The following is a 26,746-nucleotide window of genomic DNA, read 5'->3' as shown; positions in this document are numbered from 1 at the left end:
CTAAATGTGTAGTTTTCTTTAAACTTTTAAGCACTATGCAGTCCACTGAGGTTTTTACATAGGGAGTAGCCATGGTTCTTTGGACAGAGCACAGATTTGGGGGTCACAAAACTTAAGTTCAAATCCTGCTTGTGGCATTTATTAGCTGTAAGATCATGGGTAAGTCTCCTAAACCCTCCGGGTCTTACGTGCCTCACCTATAAAATTAGGGGGCCAAATTAGCCTTTAAGCCCTTTCAACTCTAAATCGCGTTCATGCTCAGTTTCTATGTATGGAAAATAGGTATAATAATGGCCCCTATTCCATAATGTCATAAGGAGCAAAAAAGGTGGTATATGTGAAATACTTTGTAAGCCTTCAATTGTGAAGTTAATGTGATAGGAAGGTTAGTATTAATATTCCTCTAAAACAGAGTTTAATAACCTGGGGTTTGTGAACATAGAAATTTTATCTAATTTCAGTAGAATTGGTATCCTTTGTAATCCTATGCATTTTGGCTTACATATTAAAAAAGCATTACTTTCTTTTGTCAGTAAAGGGTCATATAAAATCTAGACCAGACTGTCAAAGGTCCATGACAAAAGGGTAAAAACCTCTACTCTAGAATCAATCGATTATCACTTATTTACATGCTAGGTATTATGCTAAATGCTGGGAATACAAAAGAGGCAAAAGACAGTCTCTGTCTTCAAGAATCTTACAATCTAATGTGGGAGACAACATGCAAAAAAAAATGCACAAACGACATATGGGATGAATAGGAAATAATTAACAGAAGAAAGGCACTGTAATTAAGAGGGGTTAGAAGGTCTAGGAAGGGAAGGTTGAGGCTTTCTGGTTTCATTGGATACCACTGAAAATGAGCAGAGTTCTTTGTTACTGCCCAGATTCTTCAACTCTAGAAAGAAGAGCTAAAAACCAGTCATTGTGAATCATATCTGGTGTATAGATTTTTTTTCCCTACTTAAAAAAAAAAAACCCACAATTTTTACAGCTATTCAACAGCTGGGGCTAGAGGAATGAAAAAAAAAAGTTTGTCAGATGGTCTGTAGTCAGATGCAAAAAAAAAAGTATAACAATAAAAAAGAATCTTAGTATCATCACCACTCTAGTTTCCAGAGGATCCTTAAAATGACTGGGACCTTTGAGTAATTTGTCCTTCCATGTGCATGAAGCTGAAATGGATGGATTACGGACCCTGTGGTAGACCTTCTTTCCACAAATAGGCTTTGTGAGAACACAAAGGACCTCATTCACTGTGCCAGACGTTAATGCTTGTCTACTTTTTTTCCCTCTGAACATAGTAGCTATTATTAGAGATTAGTTCATTTCAGTGTCAGATGCCACCTCTCACCCAATTTTCTGCCCCAGTATTCTGGAGTTCTTCTCACAGAACTAAACAAATGAAGTCACTCTCATTGCTACTAAAATCAAATGAGGAATATCTGACAGGGAATAGGTCAGTCACACATGAATTGGTCTTCAGGAGATCTAAATATTTCTCTTTCAAATTTTCACCGTAGAGATTGAGTCACACAACTGGCAACTTATTATTATCAAATATGAATAAATATAAAACATAACTTTATTGTCAACTGTGAATAAAATAAATCCTCTACTTAAGTCTTTCCTGAAGTGGGGTTTAAGAGTTCTACCAAAAGAGTTATAATATAAGCTTTTAAAGGCCCTACAAACATAGAGTTCCCTCCATAGATGGGGCTGAAAGATAGACTGTCATCTAGAGAACACTCATTAAGAAAAAAGGGGCTGATCACTAGCAAGCTGTTTGCTAAAGGATAGGGTTGTTGGTTTTTTTTTTTAACCAAGTGGACTGGCATACCTCATTTTATTGCATTTTGCATATATTATATTTATTACCAATTAAAGATTTGTGGCAACTCTATATTAAGTAAATCTACGGGTGCCATTTTCCCACCAGCATGTGCTCACAGTGTATCTCTGTGTCAGTCTAGTAATTCTCATAGTATTTAAAACTTTTTCATAATTATTGTATCTATTATGATGATCCGTGATCAGAGATCTTTAATGTTACTGTTGTAATTGTTTTGGGGCCCCACAAATCATGCCTGATAAGATGGTGAATTTCATTGATAAATGTGTGTATTCTGACTGTTCTATCAAATTGTCATCCTCCATTTTTCTCCCTCTTCTTGGGTATCTCCATTCCTTGGGGCACAACAATATTGAAATTAGGGGGACAGTGGATTGAGAGGCAACCCTAGAGACAGGAGGTCCTAGATTTAAATCTGACCTCACAAAGACAGCTATGTGAACCTGGGCAAGTCATTCAATCCCTGTTGCCTAGTCCTTACTATTCTTCTGCCTTGGAACCTGTAGCAAAGGATGGTAAGGCTTAAAAAAAAAAAGAGAAATCAGGCCAATTTAATAACCTTCCAATGGTCTCTAAGTGTTTTAGTGAAAGGAAGAATAAATTGATGTGATAAACTTCATTGTTTTCCTATTTTAAGAAATTGCCACAGTCACCCCAACCTTTAGCAACCTGGTCAGTTAGTAGCCATCAACATTGAGATAAGTCCCTACACCAGAAAAAAGATTACAACTCATTGAAGATTCAGATGATGGTAGCATTTTTTCGCAATAAAGTATTTTTCAAATTAAGGTACATATATAATTTTTAGATATATTGGGTAACCAAAAAATTCTTGTGACTCACATTATTGTGATATTTGCTTTATTGTGGAGATCTGGAACTGAACCTGCAATATCTCCAAAGTATATCTGTAATTCAGGAAGACTTTCTTCAAGAATGAAGAATTTGGGGGGGGGGGAACAGCTGGGTAGCTCAGTGGATTGAGGGTCAGGCCTAGAGATGGGAGGTCCTAGGTTCAAATCTGCCTTCAGACACTTCCCAGTTGTGTGACCCTGGGCAAGTCACTTAAACCCCCTTGCCTAGCCCTTACCATTCTTCTGCTTTGGAACCAATATAATAGTATTAATTCTAAGATGGTAGATAAGGGTCTTAAAAAAAAAAAGAATGAAGCATTTGGGCTCAGTGTTGGTGAAGAAAGAACCCACACTGATGAAATCACCAATCTTTTGAAGTACTAACACAATCATAATAACATCATAAACAGTTACTATACTGCCTAGTACACACTAAGACAATTGACATTCATAAAACACACCTTATCTCAATGAGTTTTACAACAGCCTAATGAGGAAAGAGTATTAGGGGTAATATAATCTCCATTTTACAAAAGAGGAAAGTGTGCCATAAATTGGTTACGCGATTTCACAGTGACAAAACTTGTATCAGAACCCAGTTCAGTTCCAGAACCTGACCCATTAAGTCAAGCTGCTTCTTGCATCACCAAGGAATTTAGGACAAAAGTTGGTGGTTCAGCAAATTATTAGGAAATAGGTTTCATATCCTTATGAGTCTGACAGCTGATGTTCTAAGCAATGGCAAGGATGCCTGAAAAACTCTGATGTGACTTCGTCAACAAATAAATATAGAATATTTAGGATAATGTTGTTTCTGTTTCAGTGAGGACTGAGGATGAGAACACAAATGTGATCTAAAGATCGAATCACAGAATGTTAGCACTACTAGCAATGATAGAAGAAGTCGCCTAAATTTTGTAATTTTACCACTCTTTTCCTTACTATGGGACTACCCCAATTAGCTACCATGCCAACTCCATGCATTTGTTTATATTTGAAATTCTCAAGCCTTTATACTGGCCTGCTTACAAACTACACATCCTTCAAGGGCCATTTCCAAAGCTACATTCTCCTAGAAGTCTTCTTTAATCTACCCAGCTCTTGCTCAGATTTCTCATAGCATTTTCTTTGTATCTATTTTATTATCTTTTATTATTTATGTATATCTCTTAATATCAATTCCTTTAGGGCACTATTCATTTTTGTATGCTTATTTCCACGAATGCACAGTATTTGGCATATTTTTTAGTTGGTCCCAGGCCTATAAATTCATAAAACTAGAAAACTCCTTCCACAATGCAAACATGTAACTGATTGGTATTAGGGAGTTGCCCCTACACTGATAGATTAAGTAAATTATCAGTGGTCATAAAGTCATTATGTAATAGAGACAGAGATTAAATGCAGATATCCCTAATGCCAAGGCCAGACTTCTATATACCATGTCCTGCTGCCTTTCTCTTTGCACATAGTAGGAGCTTTAATTACCATTTCCTGAATATATTTGATTTTGTGAAGGATACTCTCGTCCAAAAAATTAAAGAGTTTGCCTGAGGAGCACACAAATTGTTAGTAGAAGGCCCCAAACTAAAACAAGGTCTGTAGACTCCATTCTCCCAGTTTGTTTTTTTAACTTCACGTATAACACAAACAACAGTGAGTTAATATTGGCAAATCTGACTCTAGGTGACAAATCTTCCACGAACTATCTCGGCATTTTACCACTTTGGGGGAAATTCCTCATCTCTCAAGGATTTCCAAGCAGAAACTGGATTGTGCAATTAATTAATCAATCCTACGTTGGCCAAACACCTACTTTTGTGCCAATCACCCTTCTCATTACAAAGACAAAAAAATGAATGTCCCTGCTGCCTTCAAGGAGTTTCCATTCCATCCACTTGATTGGGGGATACTACAGAGGAGACTGATGCTTCATCTAGAGATTGGGCTAGATGGCTTCCTACTTCCCTTCCTGCCCTGATATTTGATGTCTCCTCCTTAATTCTACAATTAAATAGAACATCATCTTCCACATAAGGAATATGCCTTGAATAATCATTAAACTGCAGATTTGGTCCAACAGGAACAGAATTATTATCTTTGTATCCTCCTCCTCCTCCTCCAGCACATAGTAGGGGCTGGCCCTGTTTATGGAATGGATGAAGAATGAAGGAAGTTTCCCATATTCCGCATTGCCCAATTGTTGAGGAAAACTGGAAGTTTTGTATCCTGTTATTATCATGAGGAGCCATGGATATTATGAGCCGCTTCAGTAGAGGCATTCAGCTCTGGGGCAGAGGATGCTTTGGCACACACAACCAGCTAGAGGCTCTCTCACTCGTGTCCCCTCGCTGCCAAGCCAAACCCCAGGCGGTCATTTTGGCACGACTGAGTGAACCGGAGCTCCGCTATCGAGGTGCCTAACAGCTGCTACCGACGCTGACTCAGTTGCTAAGAGAGAGATGGTTATCTGTTTGCTTGAATTGGCTGCCAAGCTGAAAAGGCCTGGGGGACACCCTGACATATTCTAGCTTATTCTGTCACCCAAAAGGCCTGTGAAGAAGGAAAAAGAAAAGAAGGATTTTTGCTGAGGTGTCAAGACCTCCATAAGATTCTCTCTCTGCTCTTTCTAGAGTTCTCCTTTCAGATTTCCACCCTTGTGCTTTGTATGAGTTTCAGGGAGAAGCCACCTGAATGTACTCACTTCTAAAAATTAATAATTGATATGACCCAGCCGCCAGAGTTGTTAATTATAAATAGACATTCTGCTTTGGGTGAGCATAAATTATATTTACAGCCCACACAACAAGGAATCATAAGTTTGAGAGCTCTGAGGGAACGAAGCAATCATGTAGCTCAATCCCCTCATTTTAGAGATGAAGAAAGTGAGGCCTAGAGAGAGAATGCAAGTGATTTGCCTAATATCAGAGCTCAGATTTGAACCCAGATGCTGGGTGCAGACCTTCTACCATCATTCATTCTGGAAAAGATATTTCTGTTGCAGCGTGTGCCTTGTTTCTGATGAAAATGAATGGGTAAAGAGAAAATCTAAAAGAAAAAAATAATTAATAATCAAGTACTTTCTCAGCAATATTTTGACTTGATGTTTTGTTTTTCTGCCTCTGTGGGCCAAGGTAAGACATCAGAAATTTATCTCCTCTGTTAAGAGGCAGCAGGAAAGAATGGAAGACTGAGAACCAGGAAATACGGATTCAGCTCTTGCCACTTTGTGGATGTGGGATTGTAGCCAAACAAATTCATCTTTCCAGGCAGTTTTCTCACCTATCATTGAGGAGGGGTTGGACTAAATCATCTCTGGTTTCCCTTCTAACTCCAATATTCTATGATTTAAGGTTCTGGATCCTCAGGGAATCCATGAATCCATTACACAGACTCTTGATTCCCCATCCCCACCACTGAATCCAAAGTAGTAAGGTTATTAAATAGTCAGTAGTCCATTTTCAAAATGACTCTGAAAGTCAATGGCAGTTACCTATCACATGGATTCAAATTAATCTCAGTCTTTCTTGGATCCTTCCATTCTCTACCCCTCTCCCAAAGTCATCTCTCCCTCCCTAGATTCCCTCAGAAACTTAATTTTGATTTCTCCTTAATCCCTGTCACTCTCTCCTCTGAACCCTTTATTTTTCCACATATTTTAACAAACACTCAACTCCCCATCCCATATACACATACACATAAATACTACCTGAAGGCAAGAATTGTGCCTTTTTTCATCATGGCTTATGACTGGTTACTGAATTAATGTTGGTGGAATTTAATTTTTCTCCATCATTGAGGGCAGAGCAATGAGTAGTATTCAATTCAATCAACTTTTTGCAAGGCAACTATGTTTAGGAGAAGTAGGATGTAGTTAGACAGACTGCAGGGGTGGTGATAGCTGGTGAAGGTCCCCAAATCCTGGGATTTTCCTCATGTTTAATCTTTCCACTTTATTTTAAGCTCTTTAAGAAAATGGGCAGAAGCTTATTAGCCTTTTAAAAGAATTCTCCCTTGATGTCCTAGCCCAATTCCTTGCATATATTAAATGCATAATAAATGTCTTGAATTGAATTATTTGGTAGGCAATGGAGAGACATATTATTGAGTAAGCAGACAGCAGGTAGTTTTTGTTTTTTTTTAAACAGGGGCAGAGGCTTTTTTATCTTAAAGAAAAAAAACATCTCCCTTGGTGCCAAGCTCAGTCCCTTGCATATAGTAGGTGCAACAGAATCATGGATTCTGTTGGAGATAAATTGATGATGTCTTACCTTAACCCACTGAGGCAGAAATTTATTAAAATGTCTGCTGAATTGAATTATTAGGAAGGCAATGGAGAGGTGTAATACTGAACAGGTGGCTAGCATGATGTGGATTGGATCTGGACTTTGGAACAGGGACTGAGGGCATAGAATGAGAGGGAACGAACTGGGGGTGGTGCTCCTATTCTTTGGAGAGTTTTAACTCAATTTAACCCACTTCTAAGTGACTGAAAAGCATGTAGAGAGGAAAGCTAGCTCTCTGTGTAAGAGGATGGGAGGCAGATGGGGGAGGAAAAAGGAACATTCTCATTCCTTTTTCTACCCACCTCAAGAATAATAATACCTTTTATCTATCTATATAGGTTGATGAATTTTTAAAGGTGCCTTAAAAACCTAATCTCACTAGATATGCATATCAGCTCTGTAGGAAAAGTAGGACAAATGACTATCCCTATGTCTGGCTGAAGAAACTGAGGCTTAGATAAATTCAATTAATTTGCTCTGGGTCACATCACTAGTAAGAAATATCACTGAGAACTGAATCCAGGTGTTTTGACCCCAAATTCAGGGATCTTTTTCACTACAGCTAGAAATTACTCTTTTAAAAGACATGATTCTACCCATTAGTCACAAGAAAATGTTGGAAATATGAGAGCCCTGAGCAGCAGTTGGATAACTGAGAGATGCTAAACTTTCCAGAGGTAGCAAATTACACAGGGTGACGTTCAGCACCGCTTCAGCAGGGAGGTAGGTTTCAAGGGTTCATTTCATTCTCTGGGGTCAGTCTGACCTCGCCCCTGCCCTGAAGAGATATCCCCAGGTGCCAGCTGGTTTTAGTCTCTCTGGGCAGGACCATCCCCAAATGCCTAAAAAGCAGAATTTGACAAAATTTTAGGCAGCCCTCTTTACTGACCATGTTCTCCTTTCTTATTTGCTCTCTCTTTCCAACCTAAGCATCTTCTGGAGATGGAGTAACACTGCAAAAGGATGACTAAAGAGGGTCACTTCAATCTCTCCATCAGAGAGAAAGGGAAAACATTTGGGGTCCAAACGAATTTCTGATCTGCTTTGCTCCAAGTTCATCTGAGTATTGTAATGTCATGGAAGGTATGCCAGAGTGGCCTTTGGACTTCACAACACCTCCTCAGTGCATCACACAAAGACCTAAACTTGTAGAAAGTGTTATGTGCTCAAGATAAGCGCTTCCATCCATTAAGGGTTAATTTTCTGAGGGTCCCTGGATGGTAGGCTTGGGAGAAAGACAGAGGCAAAGAAGGGTAAGCTCTTACTTTTAAACTTTTAGATCCTGAAGATCATCTCATTAAGGCCCCATCAATGGTCTTTTGAAAGTAGGATCCAGCCTGAGTGTTGGTTCTTACGACTTTATTATTTTTTTTTTATTATTTTGGCTCTTATGACTTTAATGTGAAGGCGCCAGTCAAATCTGAGACCAATAAATATTTTATCGTCCATCTATTTCATCTTACATCAAATACAGCATAGGAAAAAATGCATGCTGGATGTAATTAGGGCTGAATTCAGGCAGGATTTGAGTTTTCAGTCTCTAGAAGAATCTGAGGAGGAGGACACCTAAGGCTAGTCATCTGTTGTGTCCATTCAAATATCTGGGGTTAGATGTCCTCAGGTAGGCTAGGAGGTCTCATCTAGAGGTAGAAGACACATAGCTTGATGGATTACTAAAGTACCATGAAACTAAGGTATCATAATTTGGGGTTTAAGCATCAGAAGGATCCTATTAAATCAAGTGTTCTCTGGGAAAAGCACCTCAGTGTTATTATTAATTATTATCTTTGGTTTGGACTAGAGAGCCAGTTTATCAGAGAATGATATGTAAGAGAATGGGTACCAGGCACCATGTAGGGATGAAGCACGGAAAAGAGACTTGTTCGGAGTTCTTGCCCCCAAATGGTAGCATGTAGGGTAAGTGAACAAGCCTAGGCCTAGAGTTTCATGTTCTGGTTCTGCTATTTGCTACGTGACCTTGGACAACTTACTTCTCTCCCAGTCTCAGTTTTCCCATCTGTAAAATAAAGGTGTTGGACTGTGCAGGCTGTAAAGTTCCTTCTGTGTCTCCATCTATATTCCCATGAAGCCAGGTCTAAGTCCTGGTCCTTCATGCTTTCCATTCCCCCAAGGGTGCTGTTAATTTTACAGTTTTTGCCCCAGGCCAACCCTACACAGGCATGGGATAATAGGATTTGACCCAGTGGTTTCCCTGCTTTACAGTTTTCTTTTGTGATCCTTGGTAGCAGATGTAAGCTGCAGGCAGACTAGGAATGCCAAGGGAAATCACAGCTACTTGTGTAAGAAAGAGGGAAAGAGATGAGAGTCCAAGGAGAGACCTTTTTTCATTTATTTTTTTCTTTCCTAAGTGACTAAAACTGTATGAAGCAGGTAAACAATGAATGACCTTTACAAACAGAATTTTAAGTGGTAAACAGACATGTTCAAGGCTACAGAAAATAGAGGGCAGAGAAGTGAAAACAATAATTCCCATCCCACTCCCTTCCCCAAAGCTTATGGTATTATTATCTATCAACTGAATTAAATCCTTTTGATGGATTCCAGGATTTGGAACAGTAAATACTTCCCTCAAGGGTTTTTCAGAAATCTACAAACAAATTTTAAAATCTTCAGTGTAGCATGGCTATTTGGATTTATAAGCATTCATTTGCTCACCATTCCACAGAAATGCATTCAACACTTTCTAAGTGCAGAACACTTTTAGTAGGTACTGGGGAGAAATACAAAGATTAATTAGGTTTTGCACTTGCCCGTGAGGGGTTTCTAATTCTGCAAGGAAGAGAAGGAACATGTGTAAAAACAGAAAGAAAATAAATTAGAACATGATGCCTATGCAAGAGGATGACGAAGTAACGGAGTGATCAAAAGGGAGAGATCTCTTTTAGCAGAGGAATCAGGAAAGGTTTCATGGAGCAGGGGGGCATTTGAGTTGGACTTTGAAAAATAGTATGAGGGACAGGGAGTGGGAGTCCATTTCAGACAGCAGGAACAGAATTTAAAAAACCAATAAATAAAATGTCATGGAGCCTGGAGGTGGGTCCTTGATATGTAGAAGGGGATCCAGAGCCAGGTTACCTGGCATCCTCTGCTTAGTAGTTGTTTACAAAGTCTAGGAAAACCAAAGCTTTGCTTAAACAAAACAACAATGGGTCAGAATAACAATTCACATTTCCACACACTTTAAGGTACATTTACCCTGGTTAGAGAGTGCAAATATTATTTCTGTCTTACAGTTAAAGAAACTGAGGCAAAGATAAGTTAAATGACTTAATTCAAGGCCATGTAATTCTTCATTTGAGTTTTTACATTTCATTACATAAGTTTCTTGTGCATAGCAAAGATTTAATAAATGTTTGTTGAATTAAACTGAAGTAGCAGAAGCAGAATGTGAGCCCAGGCCTTGTGATTTATTGAATGCTTTTTCTACTTCTACTGAGTTAGGTGGCACAGTGGGTAGAGGCTCTGTGCTTAGAGTCAGACCTAAATTCAAATTTAGCCTTCAGCATTTACCAGCTGTGTGACTTTGGGCCAGTCTCTTAATCTCTCTCAGCCACAATATGGCTCATCTGCTTAGAAGCACTTTTAGATAAAGTTTATGAAAACCAAAGTTTACTAAGTGGTAAAATGGACATAATAACAGCACCTATCTCACAGCATTGTTGAGAGGACCAAATGAGGGAATACTTGTAAAAGTATTTAGCACAGTGCCTGGCTCATAGTAGGCATTTATTTATCTTTCCTTCTTCCTTCCCATTTCCTTCTTCTTTCCTCCTTTCTCTCCTTCCTTCCTTTTCCTTTTCTCCCTTCCTTTTCCCTTCATATTTTCTTTCTTTCCCTAATTCTTTCCTCCCTTTCCTCTTTCTGCCCCTCCCTCCTTTCTTCCCTCCAACCTTTCTTTCTTTCTTCCTTCCTTCCATTGAAATTCCAAGGCCAAGTCGAGAAACATGAGGCATTTACAATTTCAAAGAATGAAATAAATTTTTCCTCTTGACAAAGTTTCTGGTAAGCAATGAAAATGTATAATGGTGGAGTTAACTTATAAGAAGTTTCTCCTAGAGAAGATGGATTAAAACAGAAGCAGAGAAAAGTCAGTTTTCATTCAAGATGAGCCCCAAGCAATCTGTTATTATCAGAACAACTACTGAGCTTATAAGCAGAGGTATCCAGATGGTGATGGATGCTGATCAGGGGAAAGGCTAGAGAGGCAAATTATCCAGTATTCCTCTAAGGAAGTTTCCAAAGACACCAGAGGACATAGGATCAAAAGATTTGGGGATAGAAGGACCCTTAGAGACTGTCTAGACTAAGTTCTTCAATTTTCAGATGGGGAATTCGTGACTACAAAGGACAGGAGGACACATTGGGTATTCAGTCAATCAGTCAAAAAATCATTTATTGTGTACTTACCATGTGCTAATGTTAAGCAGTGAGGACAAAAAGAAAGGGCAAAACATGGTCCCTGCACTCAATAAGATCACACTCTAAAAAGGAGACAACATGCAAATGAAAGTATAGACAAGATAAATGGAATTTGAGATGAATGGAAAGTAATCTTATAGGGAAGCACTAAATAGGAGAAAGAGAATGGAAATTTTGCATTTTGATGAAAGGCAGAGCTTGATTTGTATCTAGGTGAGGAAGGGGACCATTCAGGCATGAGAAAGGGAGGAGGCTAGATGGCCAGTGAAAAGGAATGGGATCAAGAAATGGATTAGCCCATCAAAGTTACAGTAGGAAGGTGAGTGTTGATCGTAAAGTGGATGCAATTGAGTGTAAGAAGACCAAGAAGGTAGAAAAAGGTTAGGATGTGAAGCTTTAAATGCAAAACAGATTGTTTTTTTAAATTTGATTCTGGAAGGTGAGATAACAGGTAAAGAGCTTTGCAAATCTTAAAGAACTACATTATTAATTAATTGGTTAATTAATTAAAGCACTATATTTTTAATTGGCTAAAGAGATATATTGTAGATTAATTATTAATTGGGAGCCACTGTAGTTTAATGAGTAGGAGGAATGACATGATTAGAGTCATGCTTTAGAAAAATCATCTTGGCAGTTGAATGGAAAATGGATTAGAGTGGGGAGAGACTAGAGGCAAGGGAGACCAATCGGGTGATTTGAGATTGGAAGTATGGAGAGAAGTGGGGGTTAGATATACAAATCTGGAAATCATCTGCATAGAGATAAGAACTGAGCTCATGGGCATTTATGTGGTCATTAAGGTAAGTAAAGAGGGAGAAGAAGATCATGCCTTTGGTGAGTGGTAGAATTTAGATTCATACCCAGATCCTATGACTACAAGTCCAATATTTTTCCCTTTTAATATGGTGGAGCAAAAGAAACAATAAATCTGTCAGACGTGATATAGAGGAAAGAATGCTAGGCTTGGAATCAAGAAGATATCAGTTGAAATTCCTCAAAATATTTAACTAATTTTCTGACCTTTGACTTTACCTCTGTGATCTGTGAAATGAGGGGGCTAGACTTGATCACTTTTAAGGTTTCTTCTAGCTTTATGATCCTATGGCTAAATAAAAGATCACTAAAGTCTCTTCCGACTCTAAATTCCATATTATATCATTGTTGACTCTGGGAAACCCATGTTCATTGGGCACATTTTCTTGGCAGAACATGAACCCAGGTGCTCTCCTCTACCCATTGTACCATTCTGCTACTCTCTGGAATATGTTTATTACTACTAAGTTGCAATAAACAAATCCATTTAAAAGCAAAGTTCCATCTTAAAGAGGTAGTTCAGAGATGGTCCAAGTTCAGCAAAAAGAATAAAGGACTCAGTTTCTGAAGTTGTGGATCTACTCTGAGGTTTCTCATTTCTAAATTTAAGTGGTATACTAGTCTAAGTCTTGCTTAGACTTGCTCTAAAATTTTTTATGTTCTATTAAGCCATTCTAGCTCCAATATTTTATGTTTTGAGATCAATGCCCACTCTAATTTTATGATTCTAGATAATAGTGGGTATGTATGTGTGTGGAACGGAAAGCCCTCAATGGAATTTAAGGGAAAGGTATTAAAAAAAAAGTCTAGAATTGATTCTAAGATAATCCACAAGAATTTAATCAATAAATTAAGTCAATTTAATTAATTTGTTCTTTGTCCTTTGAATTTTCATAGTATCTTCTCTGTATTGCTCCTATACACTTTTCTTCTTCACATTATATTTATATTTTTACTCATCTGATCCCTCCAATTAGATTGCAAGTTCTCAGAATCAACTATGATTCTAAAGTATGATGATTCCTTGATCTTCTTGTAACAGAGAAAACAAATAATGTCATACATCTCATCGTAATTTAATTTATTTTTAGATGCTTCTAGTTTTTTAAGGTCTCTATTCCCAAAATTTAATAACCTCTTGCCCCAGAGAAAAACAGTTTAGTAAGAGAAACAAAACAGCAGTTCCATATGACAGCTCATAGGACATTCTACAGCTCTAGTCTCCCACCTCTCTATTAAGAAGAGGGAGGATGTTTCCTCATGTGTCCTTTGGAGACAAAACTGTATTTTAATTAGAGTCAGTTGACTTTCAGGGATTTTTCATTTACTTTAGTCATTATATATATTTTCCTGTTGTCTCTTCTTTCTTCATTCTATAAGAATTTGTAAAAGTTTTCTCCTACTCTGAATTATTTCCATCATTTAAAAAATTCTATGTTGCCCTTTCTTTTTACACTAAAATAATTTCTAGATAGATGCTTCTCTGTGTCCAATACAGCTTACATCTCCCTATGAGCCATCCTTTATTATAAACAACAAAAAACATATTAAACAAAACCAATGGACACACGAACCATATATGAAAGAGTACATAGCATTTTATTCACTTATTCTCCCAACTCTCCAACAAATGGGATTCTTCTCTTCACTAAGGCCAAATAATGGTCATTAATATACATTGTTATATTTCATAATATGATCCTTTTTTATTACAAAGATTATTTTTGCTGGTTCTGTTTTTTTAACTCTGCATCTCTAAAATGAGGAGATTGGCCTACCTAATTTCTAAAGTTCCAAACTCTATGACTCCTCAACTTTTATTTCTATCGTCAGGATCTATGCCTAGATGGGATAGGTAATGGGGAGCTGAAAGGTTTAAAATATGGAAGACCATGATGAAAGCAGCACATAAACAGGCATTCTGGCTATAGAGGCAGAATAAAATTGAAAGGTAGGACTCTTCTGCCTTGAAGCCAATACACAGTATTGACTCCAAGACGGAAGGTAAGGGTTTAAAAAAAAATTTAAAAAAAATTGAAAGGTAGGAAAAGACTGGGATGGAAATAGTGAGGAGAGTTGTATCAAGCTGCTTGATTTATATAAAGTAGAAGAGTCTTGAACTTTGGAAAAGTAACTTGTAAGGGTAAGAACTATTCAACCCAATAGGAAGTTTTTCCTTTGAACTGGTTGGATTATGAAGGATACTTTCAAGGTCTCTTTGAAGAACTTTATTATTGTTGTATTATTATATATTGTATTACTTTTGTGTGTATATTATTGTTGTATTATTGTATGGATTATTATTGTAATAATTGGGAGACATAGGAGGCACAAGATCATCCTGCATGGCATACTTAGAAGGTGTTGTGCTCTACAAGCAAAGCAGAATTGCAGTATCTCAAAGGAAAGGTGAGATGCACAAATTTAGAAACCTCCCCAGTCCAAATGTTCACACGGCTATTTATGCTCAACCTGTGGTAGAACCTTTCAAGCTCATCTTGGTCTAATCAGCCATAGTCAGACACTATACATTGACCCCAACATCATTTTTGTTCCCTCCAAGTGTGAAGGACAAGATTTAACATTATGAAGGATAGGAGGTATGCTGAAACTGTTTGGAAGGTAGAGGATAAATGAATGAATGAACAAATTAAATGAATAAACAACAACAAAAAAAGGACCGGCTGAGCCCTTAGAGATGCTAAGCATTGAGGATACCGGGGAGACATTTTAAAAGGCACACACACACACACACACACACACAGAGTTGTCCCAATAGTTGTAGAGTCTTTACACTCCCAAAAGCATACAAGAGGTTTCTGTTGCAAGAGAGATGGAAAGTCAGTCCATCAATAAACATTTACTAAACACGTTTTAATTCCAGACACTATGATAAGGGCTGTGGATATAGAAGGAAGGCAAAAAAAAAAGTCTCTGCCCTCAAGAACCTCAGAATCGAATAGGAGAAAAAACAACTAGATTACATATAAACTAGACAAAGAATAGAAAAATAGGAAATAATTAAGGCACTAGAATTAAGAAGGATTGGGAAGGATGGGGTTTTATTTGTGACTTGAAGGAAGCCAGGGAAGCCAGGAGGTAAAAATGAGAAAGAAAGCATTTCACACATGAGGAATAGCCAGAGAAAATGCCAGAGCCAAAAGATGGAATGGTCCAGGGGATCTGCAGGTGAAGCAACAAAATAGTGATTTTTAAAAATATAATTTCTATGGATAAAACTCTATTTCTGATGTTGAACCATGCAACAGTACTAAGGTCTATAATAGGAAGGTCTTTGTTTTCTGACTTCAAAGCATATTTTTAGTATCCTAAGGACCATAAAGATCATTTAACCCAACTCTTTCATTTTCTAGGCAAGGAAATTGAAGTCCAGAGATGGGAAGTGATTTGCTAAGATAAGGGTCACACACTTTGTTAGTAACAGGGCTGGACCTAGAATGGAGGAGTCCAGCCCAAGTCCAATGCCCTTTCTACTGAAACAGATTCTTTTTCATTTCCTTGTGCTAGCTAAAATTAGATAAGGAAAAGAGTAGATTACAGAGGGGCTTTGAATACCAGAAAGGGTACATTAACTCACTTACTGTGAACATCCCACCTAATAATATGTAAATTTTCACTTAGATTGGTTTTGTTTAATAACAATATTGCTGAAGCTGAGATTGAAGGGTCATAATACCCCTCAGCTTGCTCTCCAGGAAGAATCAGGCTCAGCCATTCAGAAATGTGACTGACCAATGCTAGAGTGGCTCCTCCTTGGCTCTTGCTATGTCAGCCTTCAAAATAAGCCACTTTAATAAAGGTAATGGATCAGTCCTACCCCTGGCACCTCATTAAGGAAAGTGATAAGAAGAGGTCGGGTTTGTCTTGAGTAACCCAATCGCTTGGACAAGAAGGAAACAGATCTAGAGAATGTACATGAAGGGAAATATCAGTCTTGGAGAGCCAAAAGAAATAAAAGGGAGACTTGGGATCCTCAGTCAAGAAAGAGCCACAGAAGTCATCCCATTCAGTTCCCTTATTTATAAGGGGAAGAAACTGAACCCCAAGATTTAAAATGACTTACTTAAGCCCACATGGTAACAAATAGGAACAGGATTCAAACTCAGATTTCGTAACTCCAAGCCCAGCACTTTTCCCCTGTAAACAAAAAAGAGGGAGAACATAAAGGTTAATGAGGACTTAGAATCATATGGACTCTTATCGCTAGAAGCAAGGGTGTGCAAGAGCCAGCTCCTACCAGCTGCAAATTTTCAAATTGCAAAAATAGTCAAATTTTCAGTGTGAGAATTTACACTTGGAAATCTATAAATGCTACCAATCAAGGACTGATTTATTGTTTTGTTGATTATCTAAACTTAAGAAAATAATGAAGGAAATGTTACTGGGGATTCAATTTAAAAGTATGTCTTCTGCATATTTTTCTCCTAGAGAGGGGTTATTAAATATTTTTCAGGATTCAGTTGGCTAGAAGGTACCTCAGAAGTGATCAATTCCAGTCTTAACACCTAGCGGAGTAATCCCACCAAACCAACCCAGCCACTTCCTGATGTTCCCTAATAAAGGAGAACTTGCTACTTCCTAAGGTGGCCCATTTTATTTTTGCAAAGTTATTTGATATTTCAAGGGCAGTTATTTGTTATATCAAATCAGTCTCAGACCTCCTAATTTCTATGTATTACTCTAGCTTTGTTCTTGGCAGCCAAGACATAAAAGACTAATCCATCTTCCATATTTGAAGACAACCACGAATGTATTTCTCCTGACCTCCTCAACCAAATCTTCCCATCTGTCGGCTAAATATTATGAGTTCTTTTAACAAACATTCACAGGGCTTCATTTCAAGATCCCTTATCATCTTGATTATTTTACTCTTGATATCTTCCAGTTGGTCAATGCCCTTTGTAAATTGTGACACTTAGAACTGTATACCACAATAATGATGCAATCCAACCAGAGCAGAAAGTAGCTAGAAGATCATGTGCCTGGTTCTGGACACTATGTTCCTATCAGTGAAGCTCCTGAGTTAGCCTTACTGAACTCATGTGGGTGGTCCAACCTGGAAACCTCTCTCTCCCCAATTCCTCCTTGGAATTCTACTTATGGAATCTTATTCAATTTTCAAGACTCAACTCAAATGCAACCTCCTCTATGAAGCCCTCTCTCCACCACTTTGGTCACAAGAGATCTTTCCCTCTGTAATACTTCTAGAATATGTGGTTCCTACTTTGCTTTGTATTATATTTATGTGTGTAAAATACAGAAAAATGTGTATTATAGTTATTTGTCAACCTCCTACTAGATTGTAATACAAGGTCAAAGACTGTATTATTCATCGTAGGGTTCCTCTTAATCCACGTCACAGGATTTTCTAGAATCACTGTGACCTTCAACAAATCTCTTAAGTTCTTTGAGACTCTGTTTTCCCTTCGGTAAAATGGGGGTAGTAATACTTGTGCTCTTTACCCAAAAAGATAATGAGTCATTTGAAATTGTGTAAGTGAAAGGGCTGGGTAAACATCAAGTGACAGATAGAATCATCAAATGGCCAAGCTAGAAGAGACATTCCAGATTTTCTAGTCCTTCCTTTTTTATTTTACAGATAAGGAAATGGAGTTTAGAAAGGCTAAGTGATTTGTCCACTGTCTCACAGCAAGCTAGAAGCTTTATACGAGTAAGAAATTATCGTCAATAATAATAAAAATGTGATGCAGGAGTGTCCTGGACATATTTATGACATCATATCCCCAGCAAAGATGCTCTGAAGTTTAGGCGGATGCTCATATAATGGTAATGACCTCCCAATACTACTGGTCAGCTACAGTGAGCCTGACATTCAATCAGAGACTAAAAGCAATCCTTATAGTGTAGTCACACTACTACATTTGGGGTCAGGAGACCCAAGTTCAAATTTGACCTCCAACACTTAGTAGCTATGTGATCCTGGGTAAGTCACTTAATCCTCTTTGCCTTGGTTTCCTCATCTGTAAAAAAATGAGGTGGAGCAGAAATAGCAAACCATTCCAGTATCTTTACCAAGAAAATCTCAAATGAGGTCAGAAAAAGTCAGGCATGACTGAAATAACTAAATAACAACAATTAGCTATTTAACTAGCTATTATTATTTAGTATTACTTGATTATTTGATTTCGTATTACTTGATTAGTTGAGTATACTACTACTACCACCAATCCCAACAATAATAACACTTTTACCTAGTACTTTGTGGCTTACAAAAACAAGTTCTTTAAAAATGAGGAATTTATTGAGGTTGGCTTCTCTTAGGATCACGCAACCAAGGAGGTATGTTACCCTTAAGCAAAACCTTCATTCTTTTTTAATCTTGTTTTTTTCTCCTAAAACCAGAGAATTCCAGAGCTGGAAATGACGTGGGGATCACCTATTCCACCTTCTCTTTATCTAAAGCAGGAATCTCCTCTCTGACATGCCAACAGGTATTTATCCAACCTCTCCTCAACATTCAACAGGAAACCTACCCGTGTATAAAATGAAGGGATGGACTAAGTAGATGGCCAACTTGATGCAGGCAGCATAGTACAGTGGAAAAAGGAGAGGTTTTAAATCTTGGCTTTGATGCATAATACCTATGGCAAAGCTATTTGGGCAAGCCACCTTAACCCTGTGGGCCTCCGTTTCCTCATCTGGTCATCTTTCCCCCAACATCTTCCAAGTTGTCTATGTTCTTTCTAAATTGTGGCCCCTAGAACTAAACACAATAATACTGACATAGTCTGACCAGAGAAAAAGTAGCCAGATGGACACATGCCTTGACTGGATACCATGTTCCTATCTGTGAAGAGTTAGTTCCCCAAATTGATGTGGTTGGTTCCACCTGAACCCCTCTTCTCCCCCAAATTCCTCCTTTTTTATCTGTAAAATCATAGTGTTGGATTTTTGTTGTTCAGTCATGCCCGACTTTAGGGGTTTTCTTGGCAAAAGATGCTGGAGAGGTTCCTTCTCCAGCTCATTTTACAGAGAAGGAAACTGAGGCAAACAGGGTTAGGGGACTTGATAAGAAAAAGAATTCCAGTTTTCCTGATTCTAGACTCAATCCTCAATGTGCCCTACCACCTAGCTTTTGCTGGCATTGGAGTAGATGACCTCTAAAGAACCCTTTCTACTTCTGGGATGCCATGATTTTACCTGGGTCAAGGAAAAAATGCCCACAAGATGAAGCCCAGTCCTATTCAGAGGGCCCAACAACACTCAGAAATACTTCATACTTAAGAGCTGAATGTCTGTTTGTTGGCTTAGGAGCTTCTGGTCAGTGAAAAAATGGCTGTCTCTAAAATGCCCAAACCAGCAGTAATGCCAAGTGGCATCTCTTCCTGCCACCTCTGCAATTGCCTGAACCCTATAATAAAGGGGCACATTTAGAAACCTCAGCGGACCAAAGTGTTGAGGAGGGGAACCTTTCCCCCTTTAATTTCCTGATGTCTGCCTCTGAATGAAAGACGCTGTGGATGGCATGAGCCCAGGTTTCCAAATTTCATTTCCTGAGGCCCAGGGACAAATAAAAAAGAAAGGAAGGAAGAAATGGGGAAAAGTGGACTAGGAACTGGTGAAGAGGGAAAGGAGGAGACATCAGAAGCCAAAGCAGACTAACACAGGAAGTTCTAAAATATTTTGGTTTCAGGACCCCTTAATATATAAAATCCTAGGAAAAAATCATTTCTCATTTTGCTTCAATTCTCTCATATATAAAATGTGGAGGGCATTATATCTCTAAGTACCCTTCTAGTTTACAATTTTCTATGATCTTATGATTTCTAATGCATGTCAATTGTTAACGGGACCCTCTTCTACAAAGGATCATAAGATTTACAGCCAGAAGAGAACTTGAGAGATCATTTACTCCAATCTCACCTTTTTTTTTTTTAACTGAGGAAGTGGAGTGGTAGAGGATTTTGCCGATGGTCAAACAGGCAGTAAGTGAAAGAGAAAAGAATCAAAGCCATGTTCTCTAATTCCAAAAGTTGTTCTTTCTCCTAGCTAATATTTATATATTTTAGCCATGGCTCATCCCACAGAGGAATGGGAATGCCAATATATGGGTTTCAGGGATATTAGCACACTTAAGGGAAGAGGGATTTTAGGTGCTCCTCAATCCCTGATGAACTGTCTGGTCAATATTTCATTATATCCTTTAAGTCCTAGACATGTTACATGGGAGAAGACAGTCTCCCTCCTCCCAGCATGCTTGTAGAATAACCACACATGATATGAACTTATTATTTCCTTTTCATTGTGCAGAGACATATCCAGGTGACCTTTTTCAGTTCCTTTGAAATCAGAGCCAGTTAAAAGGCCTGACAGGGGTTTCACTTGTTGCCTCCAGGATAAAGTGGATAGGCAAACCTACAATGTCCTCAGGAAAACAAACCAACCAACCAGAAATCCTTTATAATTTGACATTCTCCCCAACCACCAACTCTTCTCAGTTTTCAAAGTACTTTTATATCAAGTTTCATATCTGAATCTCAAAGTTCTAGAAGAAATGGAAGTCAAGTAATCATCCCATTTTATAGACAAGTCACACAAATAGTAAAGGGCAAGCCAACAATGTAAAAACATTTTTGGCTCTTCATTTGATGCCCTAAAATATGCCTTTCAGAGTTATTTTCATTCTTTTTGCAGAAAATTCCAATTTTGAATTAGCTAGTTATGAGACTGTCTCCTCATCATTTAATTTTTCTCACCTTCAACTTTCTTTCTGCAAACTGGTGATAATAATTCTTACAGGACTTATTTCCAGGTGTATAATTGAAAATCTGTTACCTTAAAAAAAAAAGAACTACATTTCCCGGGGGTCCTCTGACTTCCTGTCATTACATACTTCCTGTAGACAGGGGATTTTAGGCAGGGATGTGGAGGGTCCTAGGCTCTCTTTGGCTTGATGACAGTAAGCTTGGTGGTGGTAAGGCAAGTGTTTTGACAGTCATGGGCAGGTGGTTTTTATTTTGTATCTTTTTTATCCCTTTATTTCTAATGATCATTAAGAAATCTCCAAAAATATAACATTTTATTATTTGAGATTTAATTTTAAGTTTTACACAGGGTGCTAAAGGAAACTTTGTTTCTTATAAGACATATTCTAAACATGTTACTATTTTATTGGTCATAATAATAACTATTATTATGTATTATATATAATATGTATTATGTATACACACAATATAAAATATGTATATAATATATATAATAAGATAATGTATTATATAATTGTAGAAAGTTATAATCAGAGATGAATATGATGATGGCCTCTCATATTTTAATCAATTCAATTAATCAATTCAAAATGTGCTAGGTCTGTGCCCCAAAGAGGAAAAGGACTCATATCTGTAAAAATATCTACAGCACTTGCATAGGAGCAACTCTCCCTCCACTTAAAATTAAAGAAGTGTCCGTTATTTGGGGAATGCCTGAATGAACTGTGATGTGAATATGACTGAATACTGTTATGCTGTAAGAAATGATGAAAGAGATGGCTTCAGAGAAACATTGGGAAGACCTATATGAGCAGATGCAGAGTGAAGTGGGTAGGACCAGCTGAATAATTTATACAATGACTAACTTTTAAAGACTTTAGATTTTGATCAACACAATGACACACCACAATTCTAGAGAGCCAAGGATGAAGCATGCTACCTATGTCTTGACAGAGAGATAATGGAGCCATTATACATTATGAGACACAAATTTTAATGTGACCAATTTGGGAAATTGTTTTGTTTGGCTATGCATATTTATTATGAGGGTTTTGTTTTTCCTTTTCTTTCTTTTTTCATTGTGAAGGGAGGGATTTAGGGAGAGATAATAAATACTTATTAATCAGAAAAATAATTTAACTAAAAACAATCCAAAGAACAGTTAAGTAGTTGATATGTTTAAGAATTAATCATATAGTGTCAGCCATCAAGCTCACAGTTTAGTAAGAAAGGTAAGCTATGTATACACATAAGTAAAAGGCAGAGTATGCCATAAAAGAAAAAGAAAATGCTATGTCATTTCCTTGAGAGGAAGAGATTATATCCAGTTTAGGAGGGAGAGGGAAAAAAGTAACATTTGTACTATACCTTAAGCTCAGGCCTATCAGTTCACCTGGTTCCTCTCTCCCTTCACATCCTTTCTTCTTCTGAATTACTTTGCTGTAAGAGTGCATTCAATCAAACCCTTGATAATTAACTAGAAACTCTTAATAAGGGTGGAGTGGGGCATTCCTAGCATAGGGAAGACTTTGAGCAAGGGTAAAACTGTGGGAATGTGTAGAATATTCAGAGTACCATGAATAAGTCCTATTTCACTGAGACATAAATCATAGGTAGGGGAAGTATAGCTTAAAAGGTAGGTTAGTGGCCTTGAATGTCAGGCTGAAGAAACAGGACTTTATTTGGCAGACAATGGAAAGCCACTGCAGGGCTAAGTAAAGAAGAGTCAAAAATGAACATTTTTACAGCTTCCTAAGGTTTATTAACACAGGCAAGTAGGTGACTTTGTGGTGGAGAATGCTAGGCTTAAAGTCAGAAAGACCTGTGTTTGAATCTGGTCTCAGACACTTACTAGCTATGTAACCCTGGATAAATCACTTCACCTCATTTGCTTCAGTTTCTTCAACTGTAAAACCAGCTGGAAAAGACTATTGCAGTATATTTTTCAAGAAAAACCCAAATGGGCTCCAAGATGTCAGACCTGATTGAGCAACAGCAATGAGGTTTATCATATATTTGTCTTTTTGTTCATCAAAATTTTTACATTTACTTTTATTTATTTCTAGCTCTCCCATCCCCTGTCTCCCCTCCATTTTCTAATAATAGTTCTGTGCCAAATATTATTCCGTTTTGCTGACCTGAACCCGAGTCTCAGAGGAGCAAAGCCACAAAACTAGCGCAGATCCATAAGGGCTAGGACTTACGACTCAAGGCTTCTGACTCCAAGACCGGAATACTATGACGTTGTCTCTTGACCTGACAAGATCTGTAGAGGCAGACCTTCTCTTCCAATGGAGGGGGCTTTGTTTTCTCCTGAGAGGCCAGGAAGGTACTTTGATTCCCCTGTCAGCCGTCAGCTCCCATTCCTCAGCTCATTTGCAAGGAGCCAGCCAAGTTGGGTTAGGTTTGCCCAATTAAACAAAGAGAGCACTAAGAGATGGGAACTGGATGGTAATTCAGGCAGGGATGCTAAAGAAGGCGCTTCTCCTACCTTCTCTGTCTTCAGGGGGGCATTTGATTTATTGGATTCCAGCAGTGTATTAGTCACGGTATTGACTCTGACGGGCTCTTGTCGGACCACAATATTGAGATCTGGAGAGCTTTCAACTCATTAGTGTCTGCGTGTGCTTTGAGTCTGGTCCCAAGAGGCGGGTGCTGCGGCGGAGAACATGAAAGCCCCAGAGTGGAAGGCATCGTTGCTACCTGCTGCATGCAGACCCTTCCTTGCAGCCCTGGGCTCCTTCTGTCATTTTTGGCTCCTAACCCAACACAGTTTTGTCGTTCGATTGTTTTTCAGTTGTGTCTGACTCGTGATGACCCCTTTTATGGGGTTTTCTTAGCAAAGATACTGGAAGGTTTATCATTTCCTTCTTCAGGTCATTTTACAGGTGAGGAAACTGAGGCAAACGGGAATAAGTGACTTGTCCAGGGTTATCCAGCTAGGAAGTGCCTGTGGCCAAATTTGAACTCAGGAAGATGAGTATTCCTGACTCCAGGCTTAGCACTCTATCCCCCACACCTCCTAGAGGTCCAAAGGTATAATTAGTGCCCATTAAAAGCAGTCAACTAGTATATATTAAGTGCCAGATTCTGTGCTAAATCCTGGGGATAGAAAGAGAAGGAAAAACAGTCTCTGTGCTCTCAAGGAATGCACAGATTCATGAAGGAGACATAGTTGCAAATAACTATGTATCAACAATATATATGTATACTTAAAAATATACTGAGATTGGGAACAGAAAAGAAATTCTGTTCCAGATATTCAGGATAAAGTAGAATTTCCTTTCTGTTCCTAATATCAATGTAGCTAATGTTGAGCATTGGGTTATAATCTCTACCTCTCCCAACACAAAATAGGATTTAACACTGTTCTAAAGTTAACCATACTTTTGGTTATGTGATAAAGTGCTTTAAAGCTCTGTGTATAGCTCATAGACCTTAGAAATAATTTAATCCAATTCCTTCATTTCACAGATTAGGAAACTGAGGCTCAGACAGTTAAAAGGACTTGAACAAAATCGAACAACTAATTAATGGTAGGGTGGGGAATGAAGCCCAGTTTTCTCTAGTGGGTCCCCAGGAAGTCCAGGAGCCAGTATGGGAGCACAAGAGTCTTGGGCAGTCAAGAAGACTGTAAGAGGTTTAGGAAAGGCAAACCAAAAGGAAGAAGAGTTTGGATGACTATTTGTTTGGCAGCAGAACAGAAGGAATTTCTGATCCAGTACAGACTAGACTCAAGACTCTGAAGTGCCTTCCAGTGTGGAGAGTCTATGATGCCAGATTACATCCAATGCTTTGAGGATTGGGCTATAATCTCTGACCCTCTCCCAACACAAAATAGGATTTAATGCTTCAATAAAGTTGACAATATCTTTGGTTATCTGATAAAGAGCTTTAAAACTATGTATAAATGTATAATTGTTGTTGAACTCTCAAATTAATTAGCAGAAGAGGGAATATAAAAGGACATGAATGAGATTTGGGGGGAAAACAAAACTTTCCTCATTAGTTTTCCCAAATTTTTCCCATGACATTCATAGTTATGCTGAGGGCTGGTAAAGTTGCTGGCTTAAACTCTTCTGAAGGCTGAACCAAATTGAAAAAGTTTCCATTTCAATTAGCAAAGTCTGCACTGTCTCATAAATGGGATAGAACATTTTGTTTATTTTATCCATAACATGGTTTCCAATGTTCCCTCTGAATTTGAACTTAGAATAATGAACCTTAGAATAAAGAAAGTTAGAATAATCACTAATAGTACTGGAAGATATGTCAGAACTGCTCTCATCCATACTTCCTTCTCCATTCCTCACCCATTTTACAGTGAGAAAATGAAGCCTCAGGGAGTAACACAATAACACGGATCATTAGCAGGGCTGGTAATAGAACCTAAGGGTCTTAATTCCCTGTCTAATATTCTTTCCAATCAATAAGTCAATTTGATAACTTTTAATTTTGTACAGACATGTAAATTGACTTAAAAATTTTAATGCACTTAGTTTTAAATTTAAAATATGGGATGTCCTAAAAGTCTTAGTGAAGAAGCATCCTATATTTATTTTAAATGTATGAATTATGACACATGTTCCTTAAGGCACTATGCTTAGATGTCTACCAAATAAAGTCTGAACTTCTTTTCCTATTGCTTACTAAATAACATTAAAACTTTTTCATAATGGTATTCAAGGCGGTCCAGACATCACACATTCCTCTTCAACCACAGACTCTACACTTCAGCCAAACTGCTGAGGAAACATATCCATTAAAGCCTCCTATTTATTTTATTTTAAAATATTAAGAAATAATATTAGTATAGTATACTGGTCTCAAGTCCTTGGTCTCAACTGAATAGAAAATCTTATCAATACTGAATCATATTCCAAGGAAACAATCACTTGCACTGAAATATTTTTGCAAGTTTCTGAAAAGAGAAGGGGAAGGTAGGTGACCAAGCACAGGACTGGTGTAAGGAATAACTAAGTTCAAATCCAGTCTAAGACACCTACTAGCTACTGTGACCCTGGGAAAGTTGTCTAACTTGTTGCCTCAATTTCCTTATCTGTAAAATGAGCTGGAGAAGGAAATGGCAAAGCATTCCAATTATCTTTGCCAAGAAAACCCCAAATGGAGTTTACAAAGAGTCAGACACACCTGAGAAATAGCTAAACAACAACAAAAAAGGAGAGACCTGATCATCTTAGGAAGGAATCCATATTCTATGAAATTAATTAGAGTAATAACTATGTTAAGGGCAGAAAAGTCCTTTAATTCATCCACTTAAGAGTAGTATTTTTGGGCAGCTGGGTAGCTCAGTGGATTGAGAACCAGGCCTAGAGACGGGAGGTCCTAGGTTCAAATCTGGCCTCAGCCACTTCCTAGCTGTGTGACCCTGGGCAAGTCACTTGACCCCCATTGCCTAGCCCTTACCACTCTTCTGCCTTGGAGCCAATACACAGTATTGACTCCAAGATGGAAGGTAAGGGTTTATAAAAAAAAAAAAAAAAGAGTAGTATTTTCTTCTCTATCTTCAACCAGATGGAATGATTATGGGAAAATGATTCTTTAAGGTGTGCATAACATTTTTACTTCTGTTCTAATTTAAGCAAATCATAAACCCTAACCTAGACTTTGTAATCTTGATTTAAATGTAATGTTGATTTCTGTCCTTATTTCTTTAACACTATAAATTGTAAAAATGGCTTAAGAGAGATTTTTCAATAAGAAGGAGGAAACTGCCTATTTGGAACTCTG

General features: G+C 38.0%; 1 protein-coding gene across 3 annotated transcripts in view; it reads right to left on the bottom strand.

Moving 5' to 3' along the window:
• ST3GAL1 (ST3 beta-galactoside alpha-2,3-sialyltransferase 1) overlaps positions 1-26,746 on the bottom strand; it is a 139,209-nt gene that overhangs the window by 62,466 nt on the left and 49,997 nt on the right. For all 3 annotated transcript variants that reach the window (XM_056823032.1, XM_056823034.1, XM_056823033.1), the window contains exon 2: positions 16,333-16,406. The gene's annotated coding sequence lies outside the window, so the exon portion shown is untranslated. The remainder of the gene's footprint in view (positions 1-16,332; positions 16,407-26,746) is intronic.

Source organism: Monodelphis domestica, chromosome 3, assembly GCF_027887165.1.
Source record: "Monodelphis domestica isolate mMonDom1 chromosome 3, mMonDom1.pri, whole genome shotgun sequence".
Taxonomy (NCBI): Eukaryota; Metazoa; Chordata; class Mammalia; order Didelphimorphia; family Didelphidae; genus Monodelphis; species Monodelphis domestica.
The sequence above is the reverse complement of the archived record's forward strand: the minus strand, read 5'-3'. Positions and strand labels throughout refer to the sequence as shown.